Source organism: Mustela lutreola, chromosome 17 (assembly GCF_030435805.1).
Source record: "Mustela lutreola isolate mMusLut2 chromosome 17, mMusLut2.pri, whole genome shotgun sequence".
Lineage (NCBI taxonomy): Eukaryota > Metazoa > Chordata > Mammalia > Carnivora > Mustelidae > Mustela > Mustela lutreola.
Genome location: NC_081306.1, coordinates 38,778,622 through 38,794,655, shown reverse-complemented (window position 1 = coordinate 38,794,655; position 16,034 = coordinate 38,778,622). Strand labels below are relative to the sequence as shown.

The 16,034-nt window shown below is 43.6% G+C and overlaps 1 protein-coding gene across 1 annotated transcript in view; it reads left to right on the top strand.

Annotated features, from left to right (window-relative positions):
• Positions 1–12,079: 12,079 nt before the first annotated feature.
• Positions 12,080–16,034, top strand: part of USP42 (ubiquitin specific peptidase 42) — a 70,401-nt gene continuing 66,446 nt past the window's right edge. Inside the window, exon 1 of the mRNA XM_059155277.1 lies at positions 12,080–12,097. The gene's annotated coding sequence lies outside the window, so the exon portion shown is untranslated. The remainder of the gene's footprint in view (positions 12,098–16,034) is intronic.

Below are 16,034 nucleotides of genomic sequence, written 5' to 3'. Positions count from 1 at the left end.
TGCTCAATGAATGTTAGCAATTACTATTTTATTATTATTACTATCATAAAACCTTCAACGTAAGCTGTGTTGTGTTCAATGTTTGTGATAAGACATGTGGACATATACATGTATATGCATTCTTGGGCACATATAAAAGTGTCCAAAGGGAGGGTGCTTGGGTGGCTCAGTCAGTTAAGCCCCTGCCTTTGGCTCAGGTCAAGATCCTGGGGTCCTGGGATCAAGTCTGTCATTGGGCTTCCAGATTAAATAAAATCTTAAAAAAAAAGGGGGGGGGGAGTTATAAAAATAAATCAGTTTTAAAAATCTGCAGGATGGGCCAGGGAAGGGCTGATGTTGCCGGTCAAGTCCAAAGACTATCTACACTCAGAATTCCTTCTTGCTTGGAGGAAGTCAGACTTTTGGTTCTAGGAAGGCCTTTGACTGATTGGATGAGGTATACTCAGGTTATGAAGGGCCATCCACTTTAACACAAAATCCACTGATTTAAATGTCAGTCTCACCAAAAATCCCCTCACAGGGGTGCCTGGGTGGCTCAGTGGGTTGAGCTTCTGCCTTCGACTCAGGTCATGATCTCAGGGTCCTGGGAGTGAGCCCCACGTCGGGCTCTCTGCTCAGTGGAGAGCCTGCTTCCTCCTCTCCCTGTGCCTACTGCTCTGCCTCCTTGTGCTTTCTCTCTCTCTCTGTCAAATAAATAAATAAAATCATTTTTTTTAAAAATCCCCTCACTGAGACATCTGGAATAATGTTTAATCAAAAAACCTGGTCATGGCCCAACCAAGTTGACACATTAAATTAAACATCACAAGTCCATCCCTTGTCAACCTGGCACCTATATGCATCCTGTTATCCCATATTCAGTCTCCAAACAAAGACAGTGAGAAGGTCATACTTCTGCCTGACATGATACAACTGTCTGGACTAAAACCAAAAGTGCACTACGCCTTTCCTCAGAAGAGGATGAAACGTCCTTGGGTGGTGTTCACTCTTCTCAGATACCTTATAACTTAAAAACTATGACGTAAACTTAACAGTACTTAAATATTATGATATAAAGCCAATGCATCTTACATCACATGATAAGGGGATAAGAGAATGAGAAAAATAAAGATATTAGGTAGATGGATAATATGCATGCACACGCTTACACAAACACAATCATCACAAAATAAGGAACAACTACTCAACAGTTACAGTTCTTGTTACTGTAATTGGTCATAAGGTTGTAGCTGGTATTTGTAATGAATTATCTTCTTCTACTACCCATTCCATATTCCCTTGTCCTCAGCAAGCACCTCAGCTGGCCATAGTTCTTTACTATGATGGGGTAATCCAAACCTCCTTTCTTGAAGAGTCTGGGCGATTAGTAGTTCTGTAGTTGTTGTAGTTTTCTATTGACTTCTATTGACTTTATTGACTTCTATTGACTTTAATCATAAGTCATGATAATACTACGAGTCACCATGAGCAGCCTCCTGTATTCCAGATTCTTTCTTACTTCCATTGTGGAAGTAAGTCCAATTTTACCTTGGTAGATAGGATCAATCACCCTAGCCAAAAGAGTAACTCCTTTGTTTGCCTGTTGGTTTATCATCATGAGGAGCCTGAGGTCCTGAGGTAACTAGGTGACAGTCTTAACTTGCAGGTTAGTTGAATCATTGCTGTGTCTGCTGGTAGAAGAAATAGGACCTTTTGGAACTCCTTTTGGAATGAAGACCTCTAAGCCAGTAGAGCATAGGGTCACAGAGGCAGGAACAAAACTGCTAGAGACTCACTTGAGGGTAATACCCAGTAGTGCCGCTCCCATTTCGAGTCCTTCATTCACAGACCTATAGGTCCTGGATGAGAGAGAAACAGCACCATATATTTATCGGACATCGACTCAGAACAGAAACAGCTCTCTGGAGAACCTTACCCCCATCCTGCAAGGAGTGGCCACCTAACTGGAACTGTAACAGAGTCTTCAAACAGCCATTCCATCAAGTCAGTAGCTTCAGGAAGTGGGAAACAAATCAAAGAGATTTCCATGAGCACGGGTCAATGGCCGTACTTCATTAACTGGACAATGGGTTCCTTTATCAGAAGAAATGCTGTGTGGAATACCATGACAGTGGATAAGATATTCCATAAGTCCACAAAGGTAGTTTTGGCAGAATAATTACACACAGAAAAAGCAAATCTATACCCACAGTATCTATTTTAATAAAAACAAAACACGTCTCCTTCCATGAGAGAAGTGGTCTAATGCAATTGACCTGCTTCCAGGGAATGATAACATATTGGGGATTCAGCGTGGGTCTCTGGAGCAGGCAGACTGGGCACTCAGCAGTGGCTCTAGCCAGGATTGTCTTGGTGAGTGGAAGTCCATGTTGGTGAGCTCATTTATGATCTCCATTCCAGACACCATGGCTGCTTTGTTCATGAGCCCATTGGGTGATGATAGGAGTGGCTGAGGAAAGAGGCTGCCTAGTTAGTATCCGTATATGGGTGATCTTATTACTTGATTAGGAAAATCCTCTGCTGAGGTCACTCTTTGAGGAGCATTCACAATGAGCTACAAATACCTTCACATTTTTCACCCATCTAAGACATATCTATCCATATCCCTTCCTGAAACTTCCTTGTCACCAATTTTCCAATCATATCCCTTCCAAGTTCTTGATAATCCAGCCAAATCATTGGCAACATCCCATGAATCAGTATATAATCACGTATCTGGCCACTTCTCCTTCAAAGCAAAATGAACAATCAGATCCATTGCCTGGAAGTTCTGTTCTCTGGGAGGATTTCCCTTCACCATTGTCCTTCAAGGATGTCCCAGAAAAGGTCTATCATGTCCACTTTCTAGTGGTGCCCGTCTTTGGTGCGGAACCATCAGAACACAAGACCTGAGTCTTCCCTGCCTCTGTACAAGCTCTGATCATAGAGAACTCCCCACGAAGCCATAGAGGCAGACTTGCAGAGAGAAGGTATTGTAGCAGGAGTGGGAGCCACAGACACATGAGCCATTTCTCCATGGAATCTGTGCATCAGGGCCTGCCTGGGCATGATCTCACATATACCATGTCCATGATGGATGTGCTTCTGCACACACCCAACTTTATGGCTTGGTGGAGCAGATAATGCCCAGTTCATGATAAGCAGCTCAAGTTGTATAGTAAATTGGTGGCCCATAGTTAAGCATTCGGTATCTACTAAGGCCCAGTACCCGGCCAAAAACTATTTCTCAAAAAGGAAAGTAGTTATCTGAAGATGAAAGGGGGGGGCAGTTGGGTCTTGGGATGGGTCAGCCCTTCTACTGCATTTAGAACAAATTTGAGACTCCCTGCATGGTCTCCATGGCCTTTCAAGACCTATTTCAGCCTTCCTTGCCAGTCTCTGCTCAGGCCACTCTCATGGTAGTCTGAGATCACACTAATGAATGAACAGAAAAGTAAGACCCATGAATTATAAGCATTCATGAGAGAGGGTCAGAGCACAGACAGAAATTGTTCTTGAGGTTTTAGCCTCTAGAGCAGGGACAGAGTCACACAAGAAGTGGGACAGAAATCTCAATGATTTAACAATTGTTGACCTTTGGCTGCACAGACGGCACCCTTCCCCAGCTTCTCCACCTATACTGCATGTACAGTATCGCTTTTCCCTTACAGTAAAGCAAATTCAAACTCTCTAAAGAGATGGAAACTTCTTCATGGCAAGGATAGGTGTTCTCAAAGTTGATTAGAAGAATGTAATGGTCATATTTTGTAGGTCTCTATTGTCACATCATGCCACAGACTCAGTGTTTTCTTTGCTACAAGAGTTACAAACATCTTTCAGTCTAGCCCAAATTAAAAGGCCAACTCCAGAAACTCTGGAACAAAGCATTGGCATTCCAGAGAAGGACTTCCTTGTTTGGGCAGTGTGTGTGTGTGTGTGTGTGTGTGTGTGTGTGTGTGTGTGTCTGCATTTGTATACCTGTGTATGTGTGAGCACAAATTGCCAATCCTGTCTCTCCTCTACCAAGCCCAGTACCAAACCGGCTAAAGTGAAGACTTCCCATCAATATCCACATGGAATTCAAAGTTAATTCTCTCAACTGGGGGGATATCAGTCAGAGGAAGCCACCACTAGCTACCCTTATTAATCATGATGTCATGTACTATGGTTACCCAACAGAAGGTAAGTTCTATAAACCTTAACAGTGTAATGTTATAATGTATATACATTATAATGTATATAATGTATAATGTTATTTTCATACATGTTTGGAAGTAATAAGATGGTAAGAGGTAGGGGTGCCTGGGTGGCTCAGTGTTGGACCTCTGCCTTCGGCTCAGGTCATGAGCCCGGCGTCCTGGGATCGAGCTCCATGTTGGGCTCTCAGCTCGACAGAGAGCCTGCTTCCCCCTCTCTCTGCCTGCCTCTCTGCTTACTTGTGATCTCTCTGTCAAATACATAAATTAAATCTTTTTTTTTTTTTAAAGATTTTATTTATTTATTTGTCATAGAGAGAGAAGCGAGAGAAAGCACAGGCAGACAGAGTGGCAGGCAGAGGCAGAGGGAGAAGCAGGCTCCCCACCAAGCAAGGAGCCCGATGTGGGACTCGATCCCAGGACGCTGGGATCATGACCTGAGCCAAAGGCAGCCGCTCAACCAACTGAGCCACTCAGGCGTCCCCATAAATTAAATCTTTAAAAAAAAAAAAAAAGATGGTAAAAGGTAGAAATTTGATTTTTTTTAAGATTTTATTTACTTGACAGAGAGGGAGAGTGGAGAGAACAGAAACAGAGAGAGCAGTAGGCAGAGTGAAAAGCAGACTCCCAGTTGAGCGGGGAGCCTGATGTAGGGGTCAATCCCAGGATCCTGGGATCATGACCTGAGTTGAAGTCAGATACTTAACCGACTGAGCCACCCAGGTGCCCCCAAGAAATTTGATTTTTTATCTAGTGGATAATTAAGAGATACTGTCTCAGTTGGATGGATAAACAGTTATTTAAGAACATTACACAAGGTAACTAATAATGAGTTTAGTATGGGGTGTAAAACTGTGGTGGTATATATTTTATCCTCTTCCTGTCATCCATCTGATGTTAAGGAATTTGTATTAGTGCTGACCGTCTCCAGTTTGTACAGTGTTCCTAATTCCTCTATTTCTACTTCGGCTTTAGGCATCCTGTAGGTACCTGGTAATTATCAATGAGAGTGAGAGTTTGAGGAAATGGTCTCACACTGTGGAAGCTGGCTTTCAAGATTGCCCCCAATGATCTCTGCTTTCTCATCTTTACATGCTTTTTATGTTCCCTCTCACATCGTACTAAGGTTGGTCTGTATGATCACTAGCATACAGAGAATAGATGGTATGAACCTGCTAAGATTAGTTTAAAAGGCACTGTGGCTTCCATCTTGCTCCCTCTCCCTCAACTCTGGCTCTGGGGAGAAACAAGCTGCCATGTTTGTGAACAGCCGTAATAGTAAGGCCCATGTGATGAGGACCCCAGTAGATGGGAAGCTGCCATCTTGAGAGGTCAGATGACTGCAACCCAATGGACTGAGTCAGAACCACCAGGCTACACTGCTGATTTCTGACCCTCAGAAACTGTGAGGAAAAACATATGCTTTTGTATGTGTACGGGAGTGGTAATTTGTTATGCAGCGATCATTAACACATATCCTAAATTAGACTTCCAGCATCTTACCAGGGTAAGGAAAGCCCTAAACCAACACCTCATAAAAATTCTGTTGACCTGGCTGGCTACCAAGCAACAGTTGTGATGTCATCAGGATTAGAACCCTAACTAATGGGGATCTTGCCAACCACTTGCCAGGACGTCCCAGAGCAAAGGGGTGAGCACATCTATGTCTGCTTTCCTTTCTCAAACAAAATGAGTAACCCAGGGATATTCAACCCAAAATTGGCTCTTACATTCCTTACATCCACTGATATATTTTAAACGGCAACTTCAAGTGGTTACTGCCGATTTGGGTGGGTTACTTCCATGTCAGTCCTGGGACTGACTTCTTTCGGTTTGGGGGCCTCAATCGCAGAGCAATGGGCAAGAGATGCTTTTCGTTTTTAACAGTTTTTAATATAGGGTTACAAAATTAACAGGTATAAGATATTAGTGAATCATGAATAGTATCATTGAAATGAATAGCTTGATAAGTAAAAATCCCTATTTTATAAAGTTAGGCTATAAAATATTTCAACTGAAACTATCAGGATGCAAATTTGAAAAAATGGATTATTACTTAATGCCTTTCAGTTTCCATCCAATGAACCATCTAATGTAGACCTAGAACAGGTTTAGGAAAGCAGTTTTTTAAGCTCTTTGAGACTAAACAAATAGAGCTCGTTCAAAATCTCTTTTAATATTCTTTTGGGAATTCCTCAAGAATACCTTTATGTTCATATTCCCATAACCCCCAATTCTTCACCCCTTAATGGCGAATTGTATCTCCCCAACTATTCAAATGCCGTTTATAACAGAGTGGACGCTCAAAGGGATAAAAATCTAATTTTTTCAAGTTTTTTTTTTTTTTCTAAGATTTTATTTATTCGAGAGAGAGAGAAAGAGATCACACGTAGGCAGAGAGGCAGGTAGAGAGAGGGGGGAAGCAGGCTCCCCGCTGAGCAGAGAGCCTGTTGCGGGGGTCAATCCCAGGACCCGGAGATCACCACCTGAGCCCAGGGCAGAAGCTTAACCCACTGAGCCACCCAGGCGTCCCCAAAAATGTAATTTCTAGTCATTCTGAAGTTATTATATATGGAACACAACTCCCATAAATCCCTGTCCCTCTTCCCTCCCTAGTCACTCTAGGGAATTTTTTCTTCTATTCATTTACAGAGATAAATATGTACCACAACAAAACAGCATTGTTCGGAGGGGCTGTTTTTTGCCTGAAAGAATGACTGACTATGTATTGTTCCGCGATCTGCATTTTATTCTCCACTCCAAAATACGTCCCGGGGAGCTTCCCATGTTAGTACAACAGTATTCCGTACTTAACTCAGCCATTCCCCAAACGGAAGGGGAACTGAGCGTCTCCCAACAGGTCGAGATCACAGACAACTTGAAAAAAAACCACCTCTGGATCCAGTTTAACGTGTACAGGGACTTCTGCCACCACTAGCTGTGATTTTCAACAGTCCTTAACCTATGGCGCAGCTCCCTTAAGATTCTACTACCACCGAACCTTACGGGATCCCGGGGTGGGGGTGGGGGGGTTAAACCCGCTATTTATGGCCAGTGTTATTGTCTTTGGTTAGGTCCGATCCTTTGGTCTTGGTTTCTGGGAAACTGGATTCCAGCTGCCGTGCGCTGAGCGTGATCTTCCGAATCAGAGTAACTCTGAGCCTCTCTGACTTCCGTTATACTCTCCGGCTGTGAGTGAGCTTTTCCGACGGTGGTGGGTGGTCTTGACGACGGTTAACCGAGGTGACCCCCGTACACCTCCTCCGACCCCCTACTCTTGGTCCACAAGCCCTTCTCTTTACTGGGATATCCAACCTGGCCCCTCGCATTAAAGCTGGGGTCCGAGTTCCCCGCCCCGTCGACCCCTGCCCCGTGCTCCCGGGCCACTCAACCGTCTCCCAGCAACTCCGACCGCGCGCTAGGCCACACCCCACACAGCCTCACGAACCCAGCTCTGTTGAACTCCGAACGCGCGCCTTTCGCCACCGGATCCGGAAGTAACGCCCGGCGAGGCGGAACACCCGCCCCGTCCTCCTGCGCGCCGCTGGAGGGGGCGGGTCCTACCGCAGGCTCCGCCCCCTCCCTCTCCCAGGAGGAGAGGATGAGCGGGTCCGGCGCGGGCGGGTCCGGCGCGGGCGCGCCCCCTCTCCCCCCCCCCCCCGGCGCAGGCGCCCTGGTGGGCTGGTCCTCGGGCGGTGGCCCGCGGGGCGTGGGCCCTGGCTCTCGCCACGCCACAGGGGACCCCAATCTGCGCCCCGGCCCTACCCTCTCGGCGGTCTTCGAGAAGGGGTAAAACTCCGACTGACCGTTCCACCTAATCTTGGTCTTTCTCCCCTCCCCAGAAGTAAGCACTTTATCTGTGGAGTGTCCTGATTTTTATTTTTATATTTTGTATTGATTAGCACATACACACGCACGCGCACATAGGTTACGGATCAATACACAAAATACCATATCGTAAGACGATAAAACACAGGAAGTAATAACGTGAGGACATATGTGTGGGTACATGTAACTATATATGTACACATATGTATAAATACATAAAATATAGTTTTATTATACATATAAATACATATGCTTATATGTGCATTTTTGCATATGACTGTATTTATATATACACCAACCCCCAATAAATAGATTTATGTATATACTGTATATGCAACTCCAGCCTATATACATACATAAAATTATTTAAAGATTTTTTTTAAGATTTTTATTTTTATTTTTTTAATCTTTAAGTAATCTCTACACCCACGGTGGGACTCCAACTCAGGATCCCATTATCCAGAGTCACATGCTTCACCAACTGAGCCAGCCAGTTGTCTCCTATATATATATAAATATACTTATATGTATATATACATATATATGTTTTATGTTTATATATACATACACATATCCCCACAGGAAACACACATTATTTAGGATTTGCGTTTTTATTGCCTTACAGGATGCAGCTTTATATATTGTTCTGCAACTTGCTTTTTTCTCTGGCTCTTTAAGAACCCTCCTCCTTAAAGTAGGTCTGTTCTTCATTTTTTTTTTCCAATTTGTTTCATGGTGTGTCTCAATCCACTTATTCAGAGTTGCTGGGGGAGTGGCTAGAAAATATTTGGGATCTCTGGCAAAGGTGGATTTGTACTGATGGGTTAACATGGTTATTTTTAACCTCCTGCCTCAGTTTTCCAACTGAGGAAATGGAAATTATTAATGTGTAAAATGGAATTTTACTGAGTAAAATGGAATTATTAATGGTACCAAACTCCCAAGCTGGTTGTAGGTCCTCGTGAGTTAAGGGATATAAATCACACGGAAGAGGTACTTGGTCCTTTGTATCTTTCAGTAACTTTTTGTCCTTGTTAGCATGTTGCCTTGTTAGAACTGATGTTTTCAACTTTGTCCATAGGAGGTTTGATTCTATCTGCTAGACATTAAAGGACATCATTGAGACCAGGGAATCTCTGAGCCCGAGGAACGTTCTCTCCCTTGGTCTTCCTTTTTTATCCAGCCTTACTCTGGGATATTTTTTGAGCTGAGGTAGCCGCGACGCTCTCCAAAGCCTGGCTCCCACATCTGTTTTTCCACCTGTGCTCCGAACTGCCTGATTTAGCGCCTGTTTCACCTGGTTCTTTGCTACTCGCCTTTCTCAGTTCTCCGTAATACCCCTCTCCCCTTCTCACCTGATAGTGCAAGAAATCTTGATGTCTAGTTGACTCATCTCTTTTTTCTCTCACTTGTGTGCAAACTCATAAGGAAGACCCTACAGTTAAATGTGTAAATGAATGCGTTTATTGCTCAGGTGAACACTTAAAACATTTTTAATGTTTGGAATGACTCCTCTTAATAAGTTCTTCAAATGAGGGGCGCCTGGGTGGCTCAGTGGGTTAAGCCGCTGCCTTCGGCTCAGGTCATGATCTCAGCATCCTGGGATCGAGTCCCGCATCGGGCTCTCTGCTTGGCAGGGAGCCTGCTTCCCTCTCTCTCTCTCTGCCTGCCTCTCAGTCTACTTGTGATTTCTCTCTGTCAAATAAATAAATAAAATTTTTTTAAAAAGTTCTTCAAATGAAAGTATAAGGACACATTTTGAAAAGGGACTTCATATTATTTAGTACCTACCTATTCCCGGTAGCTGTAGCTCCTCCTGGAGCAAACACATCAAATTTGCTGGCCGGGAATCCTAGAACGAACCTCTAAAATTTTACACAGCTGAAATATTTTTTTTAAATATTATTTTTATAATCATCTCAAAACATTTTCTTTGTTATGCTCACCAGTGCCTTAAGGGTGCATTTCTGGAATCAAGACATTTGCCTTCTCAAGGTTAGTTTGGATGAATAGGGTAAAAGCCAAAACCAAATCAGATCTTTGGCACAAAATTTTTATTAACAGCATTAAACAAGGAATAGGTAAACTCTTCTGGCAAACTTAAAACATTTCATTTGCGTCAAGATCCATTTGACCATACTCTCTCCCATCTTCTTTTCCCTTTTGAGAATTAAGTGCTTTTAATTTTCTATTTGCCCAAATCTTGTTCTATTCATTTGCATGCATAGAAATGTTCCCATAGAAAGCATGTAATATTTTGGATTTTAGGTTTTGGGATTCTTATTACAAATTGTATGTGTTGTCCTAAAACTTGCTTTTTCAGTCAATGTTTGATCTCAACTTTTTTTATTCCTGCATTTTAAATACTAACATACAGAGCTTCCATAACAGAGTTGGATACAGTGAAGAATGTTTTCAGATCTCCCAGTAAGGATGAATTTCTATCACCTACTATGTCCCCTTTCTGACTACCATTGCCAATGTCTCCGCCCATTAGCTCCATTTGCTTGGTGGAGCTTTCATGGTTTTGTTTTTAAGCCATTGCCTTTTCGTTTTGGGGTACCTATAAAATGGACATCTAATTCTCCCTTCCTCATAATGTTTTTGAGGATAATGAGTTAGCATGTGTGGTTCGTATAGATTATATAGAAGACATAGCTGGTATACAATAGTATCACACTAGCAGATAACTATTAATATATTATTTTGTGAGTGCTAATGTATTTAATACCTTATTACCCTGTAAGCAACTCTCTCTAGGAGACTTCATCCCACCACAGACGCTGACTGACAACACTGAGACCAGAAAAACCACTCCGGTAATAGCAAAACTTCTTTAATCCTCCTTTATGGTATAAGCTGAGATATTTTTCAGAGAGAGAGCTGTGGATTTTCTCCAACAGCTCTTTAAGATAATCTATACACTGAGCTCTCTTCCCTCATTGTCTTTTTTTTTTTTTTTAAGATTCTATTTATTTATTTATTTATTTATTTATTTTTTTTTTAAAGATTTTATTTATTTATTTGACAGAGAGAAATTACAAGTACATTGAGAGGCAGGCAGAGAGAGAGAGAAGGAAGCAGGCTCCCTGCTGAGCAGAGAGCCCGATGCGGGACTCGATCCCAGGACCCTGAGATCATGACCCGAGCCGAAGGCAGCGGCTTAACCCACTGAGCCACCCAGGCGCCCCTCTATTTATTTATTTGACAGAGAGAGAATACACGTAGGCAGAGAGGCAGACCAGAGAGAGAAGGGAAGCAGGCTCCCCGCTGAGCAGAGAACCCGATGTGAAGCTTGATCCCAGGACCCTGAGATCATGACCTGAGCTGAAGGCAGAGGCTTAACCCACTGAGCCACCCAGGCACCCCTTCCCTTGTTGTCATTTATTTCAGCCTTTGCTTATGCTGTTCTGTCTACCTAGAAAGTCCCCCTGTCGCAAGCCCCCATTTCCAGTCTGTGCACATACAGTTTGATGCTGAGGAATATATGTTCTGGCACTAATTGTGAGATTATGAGCCAAGTAATTAACCTCTAATCTGTAAAATGGAAATACTAATTATACCTACTTCGTAGTCTTGTTGTACAAAGTAAATGAGTTAACATATTTAAATCATATAGAAGAGGCGCCCGGGGCAGAGGAACCTCTTCATGGTTCAGGAGTATTAATAACTGTTCCTAATGATGATTCTTCATCTTTGCTCCTAGGAGGCCGATCTTTCCTGCCACCACTGGCTGACGTCAGCCAGGTCAGATCTCTGACCCTGGTGGTCCCCTCTCCTCGTTGGTCTTTTGCCGTTAGAATCTAGGCAGACAGAGTTCTTCTGTAAGTGTATAAGTTTGTATCTTCAATACTCATCAAGGTGAGTTAGACATTATGCATCCCTTCCCTCCTGTTTTCCCACCACCCCTGCACCTCTCCTAGAAACCCAAGTACATAAATTTTTGAGATGGTATGCTAAAGTTAGTGCAGCCACAGGAGGAAATGAAAAGGAGGCTTGGAAGGAAGAAATGTATTGTACTCACAGGTCCTGGAGGGAGTGGAGTCCACCACATGCCATGCAGGGCCACAGAGGAAGCACCAGAGCTTGATCAGGTGGGAGAAACAGGAGTGATGGGGAAAGCATAAACCTGAGTCTGTCCTGGGGTTTCCTCTCTGCTGAGAGTAAGCGATTTAGGACTGGCTCATTGGAGTAATTCCAGCAGGCTTTGGGCTATAGGGGTGGTCTCTAGTTGCCTGGTACCTGGTCTTGGGATGATTTAGGGCAGAGGCAATATTGGCTTGTGTGTGATCATTAGATCAGGAGGTGGCTGGGTCTCTATACTTGGGATTGGTTGGTTTGTACGGGTTGGCCAAGCCCTTTGCTAGCTCTAAGAATTGGCTAGCCCAGCCCTGGGAGGCACAGTCTCAGCAGGCCAGCAAGCTTTTTAAGATGTCAAAACATCACAAGATATAGAACATTTAAAAAAAAACATGATTAATAAATGCAAAATCCTTCCTTCCTTCTGCCCAGAACATTCCCCTGCCCTAGCCCAGTTGACTTGACTTTCTATTACTTATCTCTCAGATCTGTAATGGAATGTGACGTATTGCATTTATACATAACATATTACCTCCCTCTCTTTGTTGGTCTGCTGGGGCTGCTGTAACAAATTACCGCAGACTAGAAGCCTTAAACAGGAGAAATGAATCTTCTTACAGTTCTGGATGCTGAAAGTCCAAGATTAGAGTGTGAATAGGGTTGGTCCTTCTGAGGCTATGAGGGAAGGTCTGCTCCATGCCTCTCTCCTAGTTTCTAGTGATTTGCTGGCCATCACCGGTGTGTCCGTGGCCTACAGAAGCATCACCCCGATCTCTACCTTCATTTTCACATGATGTTCTCCCTGTGTCCAAATCCCTTCTCATAAGGACACAGTCGTTTGATTAAGGCCCTCCTCAATTACCTCATTTTTTAAAAAACTTGATTACTTCTATAAAGACCTTGTCTCCAAATAAGACCCCATTCTCAGGTAGTGTGAGTTAAGACACCAACGTATTTTGAGAGGACACAATTCAACCCAGAATGCTTCCCTCAGAGCTCTCCCTTCGCTCCCCCATGTCAGTGCCCCCCACTCTACACCTCCATAGTGTTTATATCCACCCGCCCAGAGCCCTAAGTGCACTTTATTGTAGATGTTACTTTCTTTTAAGGTTTTTTAAATTTATTTCACAGAGAGAGAGAAATCACAAGTAGGCAGAGAGTCAGGTGGAGAGAGGGGGAAGTCAGAAAGCACCCTGCTGAGCAGAGATCCCAATGCAGGGCTTGATCCCAGGACCCTGAGATCATGACCTGAGCCAAAGGCAGCAGCTTAATCCACTGAGCCACCCAGACACCCCTAGATGTTACTTTCTGAAGCCAATTTCACTTCTTTCTTCCCCAAATATGTCTCTGACGCCTCATTTTTTTCTGGATCATGTACACACTTGTATGTTCAAGGGACACGCTTGATGGAAAATTGATGAGTGCATGAAAGTTTGAACTGTTGGGGGGTTGGGAAGAGAGGATGGCCAGTATGTATAACTGTACTCATAACTTAATGTTTATTGCCCAGAGAGCATTTACAGCATTTCCACTAACTTCCAGGAGGAGTCCTCTTGGGATTCATTACATTATACTCTTAACTTCATTAAAAGGTATTATGTATTTAGTTTATAAGCAATTTATTATGTTCCAGGAAGAATCCCTTTGCAATCAGTTTTATCACAGTCACAGTGTAATTTGGGGACACATGATAACGGTTCAGTACGGAGTTCTACCCCTGGCATTTGGCATGTCTCCCTTGGTTATGTTTGACCACATTCTTCATTGAAGTACTGTTAAGTTATTTCAGTTTGTTATTTAGTACTTGCTATTTTGTTCTTGCTACTGCCATGAGAGTCTCTGCTCATAACATGTTCTAAGTTGTTCTCGTTAATTCATGGAGATCATTTGACTTATATATGTGTCCTTTTAAAAAAAAAATTATTTATTTATTTATTTATTTGTCAAGGGGGGGAGCGGAGAACACACACAAGCAGAGTGAGAAGCAGGCAGGGGGAAAAGCAGGCTCTCTGCCAAGCAGGGCGCTCCATGTGGAATTCGATCCCAGGACCCTGGGATCATGACTTGAGCCAAAGGCAGAAGCTTAATAGGCTGAACCACCCAGGTGTCCCTATATGTGTCTTTTTTTTTTTTTTTAAGATTTTATTTATTTATTTATTTGACAGAGATCACAAGTAAGCAAAGAGGCAGGCAGAGAGAGAGGAAGGGAAGAAGGTTCCCTGCTGAGCAGAGAGCCCGATGCGGGACTCGATCCCAGGACCCTGAGATCATGACCTGAGCCGAAAGCAGAGGCTTTAACCCAGTGCGCCATGCAGGTGCCCCTATATGTGTCTTTTTAAATCAGCCAACCTTTTATACTCTCGTTGGGTTCCTAGTGATTATATTAATTCTCTCTCTTATCTTATTTTTATTCCTTTGTCTCTACATTGGTGCAAAAAACAAGAACCATAAGTAATCATTATGGCAATAACATACATTATGGCTTTGTTCCTGAATACATAGAAGTTATTTATTACTTCGCAGGGTTTGGGTTGTTTGCCAGCAGACATGGGTAGAGAGGCTTCCTAGGCAGGGCTGATACCCTGTCTTCTACTCCTCCATGTGAAGAGACCCACGCTGGTGCTGGTGGTCCAGGGGAACCAGCCCGCTGAGACCAGCCGGCTCGCACTGGTTCCCAGGTTCTGTATTCATATCACCCTTTGTCCCTTCTCTGTCAGCTTCCTGATATCCTTCCCCCAGAAGCTGAGGCCAGTGTCTCTCTTGATTCCGCCCAGAACCTGTTTTTTAGGGAGTGGCCTGTCCACTCTCGTTGTCTGCTGTGACCTGTGGCTTTTTGTTGATTTCCGTCGCCAAGTCCTTCTAAGTCAGCCCCTTGCTCTGGATCACCTTGCCCACCTCTGGGGTTCCCCAGTGGTGGTGCAGCATCTCAGTCTCCTGCTCCAGCCTGGCTGCGGTCTTGCTGATCAAAGGCTGTTTGTTCTATTCAGCGGCCTGTTTCCTGGAAGCCTCCTCGTCATCTCCTCATCCCCAAGCTGCTAAGCTTGGGTTGGGGCTTTTCTTGCATAGCATTGTCTCTATGTCCCTGTTGCTCTTGGCCCTGGCAGTTAGGCAGGTCCAGCTCTCCATCCAGCAGCTCTGGGGCAGCTCCTGGAGACCAGGCCTCGTGACATCCCCTCATCACTGGACTGCTTCCTGATAGAAGTTATTTTACATCTAAGATGTTCTATGGTCTTTTGTATGTTTCCTCTCCTTCGTTTGAAAGCTCATACCATTATACATCATTGTTCTTTTCTCTGCCTTTGCCTTCTTTTTTTTTTTTTCTAAGATTTTATTTATTTGACAGACAGAGATCACAAGTAGACAGATAGTCTGACAGATAGTGGGAAGCAGGCTCCCCACTGAGCAGAGAGCCTGATGCAGGGATTGATCCCAGAACCCTGGGATCAAGACCTGAGCTGAAGACAGAGGCTTTAACCCACTGAGCCACCCAGGCACCCACTTTGTCTTTTGACTTCCTGTCATCTCCTTAGGTTCCCAGGAAAGCTACAGTCCTCAACTCTGTTTTATCCATCCTCCTCTTCAACTGGCACGACCACTCTCAATTTCAACATACAATACAATCCAAAGTCAGCTCGGTATATAGTTTTCACCATTTTCCCAATAAAGTGGGGGGAATGGAGTATCAGAATAACCAAGAGACTGGTGATTAGTGCTCCTCAAGCTCTGTGAAGATCCCCAGAGACTACATTTCTCATATTATTCATGTGTAACACTTACATATTATGCCCAAACAAACAAACAAAAAAGACATTAAAAAATACTTAAGAGTAATGTCAGCAAAAATGGTAGAGTAGGGATCTCCAGAGGCTGTCTCTCCCCATAACACTGGAAATCCTGGCAAAACTGTCAGAATCAACTTTATCAAAACTCTGAAAGATAGTCAAAGGTTTG